The sequence below is a fragment of the Trichomycterus rosablanca genome, chromosome 22 (genome assembly GCF_030014385.1).
Source record: "Trichomycterus rosablanca isolate fTriRos1 chromosome 22, fTriRos1.hap1, whole genome shotgun sequence".
Lineage (NCBI taxonomy): Eukaryota > Metazoa > Chordata > Actinopteri > Siluriformes > Trichomycteridae > Trichomycterus > Trichomycterus rosablanca.
In genome coordinates this window covers 22,245,001-22,251,388 of record NC_086009.1, presented here as the reverse complement: position 1 = coordinate 22,251,388, position 6,388 = coordinate 22,245,001, and positions in this window count along the sequence as shown.

The following is a 6,388-nucleotide window of genomic DNA, read 5'->3' as shown; positions in this document are numbered from 1 at the left end:
CACGAGCGCGCGCTCCGGTGTGTCCACACGGATTTGGTAAAAGTGTGTGTGTGTGTGTGTGTGTGTGTAAAATCTGCTTCGCTAATCACGCAGACACACACACACACACACACACACACACACACACACACACACTGTATACCATAACAATGCGCGTGTGTTCTGTGTGCATGTCAGCTCTCTACAGCACAACATTCAGAACCATTCAGAATTATTATTATTATTATTATTATTATTTCTGATGTTATAAGAATCAGGTCTGGTGTGTTTTTATATCCGTGGTTGTGACATTGTTTACACAGAACACACCAGTAATTTTCTGCTGCATCCCAAACTACATGTACACCACATAGTTTGTAACAGTACTGTAGGTGCTGCACTACACAGGCGTTTACATTCACCGCATTTAAGAGGCGCTTTAACTAAGTTTACGTTTGTGATGAACACAGTTAAAGCAGAGGGGTAAGGGCCTCGCTCAGGGGCCCAACACTGAGAGATTTGTTTAAAGGTTTATTTCGTAAATGTGCAGACGTTTGATTCCTGTTGCGATCACAGGAGTGTTTATGGACCTGGGTGTACAAACTTTTGCATTAGACTGTATATACAGTACATCTGCATGTTTACATCAATTTAATGATTTCTGTGAGTAATTAATTGAAACACAGATGAACATGGCGTGACCTCCTGATTCCCCTCGACTGATCGTGATTACCGGTGCGTCTCTACATGGTGTCCATATAAATACGGCTCGTCTGACTGGCTGAAAATGAAACAGTGGGCTCTCACCAAGCACAAAACCGTCACCTCGTGCTGAGAGGACGTCTGTCCGGACAGTTCACTTTATCATAAGAACCACTAGAACAGTCTGCAACGACTGTTGGATTATGGGTGACCGTGTCCACAGTCAAGCGAGCTGTACATCATCACGAGCTGACAGGATCAGATCAGACGCTTTTGATGATGGAGATGAGAAATGTTGAGACAGGAGATGCAAACATGATCACACAGTTTACCTTCAGCTTTACATAACAAAGAGTTTATTAAATAGTCCACGTTGCTCCGTGTGTGTGTGTGTGTGTTTTACATAATAAAGCTTTTATATCCATTCTGTGAAAAAGTAAATGCCCCCCTGTATTATACCTGTCTGCAGTACTGTAATCAGCAGCGACTGTAACGAAACACGTTCTGTTACCTGATCTGGATCTTTAGCGTCTCTGTGGAGGATCTTCAGCTCCTCGTCTTCATCAGAACTTCTTTATTTTCATGTCGTGTCTCGGTTCATTTATTCAGTCTGACAGTTTGTGAGGAAACTAATCATTTTTTCTGTGTATCTCAGGAGCTGGAGACTCCCACACATGGATCTATCATCAACACTAAGGACGATTTGGGGTTGTACAGAATAACCTTCGGTCCTGAACATGAGCTCCACCAGCCTGCAGCAGAATTTCATCCTGTTTGTGGAGAACACGCAGAAAGAAGCCCAGCAGCACCGGCGCCTCTGCTGTGAGAAATGCCGCTTTTCCACCAAGGATCCCGAACTGTTCGAGCGGCACGTGTCTCATCACAGTGAGGTGACCTTCTCCTGCACCCTGTGTGACCACGTCTCGTACTCCAGGGTGGAATCCCAGCGGCACGCGGTCAAACACAAAGGCTCGTTTCCGTACAGGTGCAGCTGGTGCCCGTATGGTGCCGTCAGGAGGGACTACATGGTCAAACACATCCAGCGGATTCATGGGAAGTCTGCGGACGGAAACTTCACTAACTGTGCACTACCCACCACGGAACGGCTGCCTCAAAAGCAGGTGAAGGACGACAGTCGGGGCACCACGAGAACTACTGGTGGACCTTCAAAGGCTATTCAGGGTTATTCAGCTGGGAATTTATCTAGTCTGGTTCCTGGTGCTGGTCAGTCTAGACCCAGTGCAGCGTATCTCATTCCCAAAAGTGTGCAACAACCAATAAGAAACCAAATTTGCTTCACAACGACTCAGTCAGTTACCAGCACAACGTCTAGTCCTCCAGTTACAAAGACTCAACCCTACATCGTGCCTAATACTATTCACACCACCAGTAAAGTTACTCAAGGTACCCAAGGGACCACTAAGCCACCCAGTGTTTTATTCAGTGTTAGTCCAGCAGGTGAGCAAATCAAAAGAAACGATGAGAGAACATCCCTGGAAAACAGCATCACAACATCAGCACTTCCCAGAGTTAACATCGGCATCCCTGGAGATCGAACCCTTCAACAGAAACCACAGTTTCAAAGTCCTGTTGTCGGGACCATGAGAAAGAACGTAGTGGAGACAAAAATGATTCCAAAAATTCATGTTGTGCCGCCAGTCTCGACTAATAAACACCCACAGACAGCTCTGAGCAAACCACGGGACGCTCCGGCACAAATCCCAGTTGCTTCTGCAGTTGTCCGGAATATTCCAGTGTTGCAAGCGGTGCAAAGGTCTGTTCCATCCAGAGCGAATTCTAACACCCCTGTTGAGAGTTTTGGGCAGGATGTGCACTCCGTAACACCAGGGGCTCAGGTGATGAGCAGTCAACAGAAGACCAGACCCAGCATCCTTTCCAGAGCTCCAGCCAAGAAGAGCGACTCAAGTGTGAGGTCCGGCGTCCAGGTGAAACTGGTAGCCCCTTCAAATCAGCCGAACCTACAAAACAGACCTCTGATGGTATCGTGTCCTGAGGAGAGGAACCAGCCCGGCTCCAGTGTTCAGGTGGAACTGCTGGCTCCTCTAAACCAGCCGATCCAGCACAACAAACCCTTGATGGTTTCCTGTCCTGAGGAGATCAACATCCCCGCTGGGTGCCTCGTCGAACTGGTGGAGGTGAAAAATGTTAACGGGGCGCGGGAGCTGGAGCTGCGGCTGGTTCCTCAACAGCTGGGGATTCCGACTCGGACGGAAGGTTTGAGGAGCACCGCTGCAACTAATGCAACAGACCGACTGTCCTTCAAATGCAGGGTCGCATCAGACGCTGATCAACAAGCAAAACTGAACCACGGACCGAGCGGCTCAAGGGCCAGTGGAGTTCCTGAACCTTCGCTCAAGGGATTTGATCTCAGGAACCTTTCCACAGATGTTAAGGTCTCAGTAAAAAGTGAACCTGATCTAAACCTGCTCTGTTCCAGCAGGAATGAGGCAAATGCGCCTGGACCTTCAGGATCAAGGTCAGTGGCTTTTGAATTGCACAAGATTACACAACAACAATTTAATGGAGACACAAATGTCATGAAAATCAGAGAGCCAGTTACTCCTCACCAGCACCCGAGAGGTAAAAACACGTCTCGAGGTGTAAGGAACCGCATCATGTCAACCCAAAATAAATCAAGTTCTGAAGGATTTCCTGTGATATCATCAGTGTTCTCGCTGTGTCCCGTTCCTCAAGCAAACCAAAGCCAGAGTCCCACCAGTGTAAAGGTTCTAGAAAAACAAGCAGGGAGGACCAAGGAACCCTTAGATCCATCACCGAATGGATGTTTGAAGAGCAAAGACAACTGGAGATTCTACAGACTTGACCTGAAAACAGAAGGAAAAACGGGATCACTGACTGACCACGATCAAAGATCTGGTCCATCCAACCAGGAGAAGCAGGAACCATCTGAAGATACCAGGGCGTCTGCAGGGGCAGGAATTAAAGATGTAGATGTCAAGCTGGAGAAGAGCTATCAAACATTTACAGATGAGCAGAAGAAGTGTACATCAAATCCACCAAGAGAGCCGGCGGCAAACCTCCCCCAGCTCAACCAACACAAGAAAAGAAACGAACCCCTGGCTTCACCAGCACTGAGAGACAATCTCTCCGCTCTGTCCATGAACCCCATCGTATCTCTGATCAGGATCCCGAGCCTGGAGTCTTTATCACTGTCCAAACCTACAAGGGACGTTCCGGAGCGAGCCGAGGGCGAGGAGAGCGTCACGGCCCGGCCGGTGCTGTGCTGCACTTCAGGCGCTCCAAACCCGCACGATCGGAGCATTAAACTGGTTTTAAAGAGGAAAAGAGCGGAAACTAAAACCACAGACCCAGCTCAGGACTCACAGCTCGACTTTCTGTACGTGGATTTTCTGCCGGCGTACAAGAAAATGAAAAAAGCTAAAAAGAGAAGCAAAAAACGCCGGTGGTCCAGAGAGCAGCAACAGCTCTCGAGGGAAACGGACCTGGTACTGACGCCGGTAAAACAAGATCAACCGGTCAAACGTCCGGGACCGGATCAACCCGTGGTGGTTCTGAACCATCCCAATCCTCGAGTCAGATCCGATTTATCGTATCAGAACTGTTTCAGCTCAGCTGATCAGAATACAACCACTTCATTCCAAACTGTAGAACCAGTTCCTTCCTTTAAAATGAAACTGAAGAAGGTGCAGGGCCAGAAGTACGAGGTCACAGAGCTTCTTCTGAAAGGCGTCTCTGAACGAACGACTCTGGAAAGGGGTTCTGGCCCTGCTCTCTGATTTAAGCACATCCTAATCGACCTGCCCTCTTGGTTCCCATTAAAGCAGCACTGCAGAGCCAGACGGGATTTTAAAAACGATAGTACAAGTCTAAAGAACCAAAATGTTGGTAGTTGATGCTGCAGCCACGTGCTTTACTTTATAATTCTGCTCAGTGTTCTGAACATGTAACGTGTAAAGGTGTACGACCCTTACAAATTAGTTCAGTCCTCAAATGATACGGTTCTTAATCAGCCCAACGTTTATTTAGTTCTCTGGTTGAACTAGTGAGTAAAATTTGGTCATCGTATTTATTACAAACACCTTTATAGTCATTGTACACGTACGAGATTCAGTGGCAGTACAGGTTTTTGTTTTCATAATAAATATAATGGTGTCCAAACCTGTGTTTATTTTTACTATACACGCTGCTAACAGGTTCCCTGACGCCGTGTTGTCGTTATAAGATCACGTCCGACTCTGCATGACCAGAATCACACAGATAAAGTTTCTTTATGACCACTGATGGGTGAAGGAGAGGTTGGGTGAGGTTTGTTTATTAAATCGGTGATTTTCGGTTACATTGTGGTTAAAGCTGTTCTGAACCAGAGCATTAGGACGCCTCACTAGCCGTGTTATTATCTGTTATATTACCTGTGTTCCTTCACCTGTCGAGATCGATTCTCCTCACGTGTTCTGCTGGTTACTAAACTAAACAGGACGTGAGTGTTTACAGTATTTTTCTTGTCAGTATTTCCTCGTAGATTTCTGAGACTCTTGATGTCACGTCACTAATTTTAAAGCACTATTTTATATAAATGGATCTGATGACTGTATATATGATGCTCATGCTTGTGTAATCTGTATATAAAGACATTTTCTGAGGCAGATTTTTGTATATTTGTCAGACGAACTGCTGCCACACTTCCCTTCTGCAGTATTTTATCTCCATTTCAGAAGCGTGAAGCTGTTATATAACGTTATATAAGAGAAACGGTGTTATAAACTCTGTGTGCCAAGTCATGTATCAGTGTGTTATTGAACTGTCGCTTGGTTAAGAGAATGTAATTCACGCTACGATCGTCCAACACAATTTCATTCCACATTTCAGCACCATAAAGGTCGTGAATCACTGCCACTGTTTGTTAAGACGTCCCTAATTAACGTGGAATTTTCATGGTTTTAATAATGTTATTTATTTTTTAATTTATACAAGAAATAAACCACATTTTTTCTGAAAAGAACAAATAGATATTATTATCCACGGCTTATTCAGATAAACAGAATCTCACTCGTGTAATTGTATAATTTATCAGTTTTATAATTGATTTTGTGTGACTGATATTTACTTACGATTCTTGAGTGGATTTATCTGGAGGTTTAACACCAGCGCTCATGTTACTGGACTGAGATCATTTCACAGATCCAGTATTTCAATCTGGAATTCCTCTCCTGTCTACAGTAATCATACACGCACAAACATCACCGTCATCATTCATACTGAAACATATACAACAACTAAATCCACGACTGTAACCTGATTAACGACCACAACTCGTCTATCAGATCAAACTTACCAACATAAACATCGAGCGCTGGTTACTGTTGATGATCTGAGCTAAAGCTGAATCTTCTGAGATCTGCACGTACAGATGTGGTTTAATGATATTATATCTACAAAAAAAGTTGTTTTAGTAACTGAATCATCAATGCAAGATTGCTTTCATTTTTGTGTTGAGTGATTGTGATGTAAAAGTGTTAAACTCCAAAAATAAATTCCTCTTTTTCAATCTAATAAACAAAATAACTCAAACCGAAGCTAAAATTAAAAGCCAGTATTAATATAAAAGCTAAACTTTAGATACAAATAAGACAATAACACAAAAGCCCAATTTAATAATAAGGACTAATGTAAATATGTAATGTATTTGACATATTTATATTATATA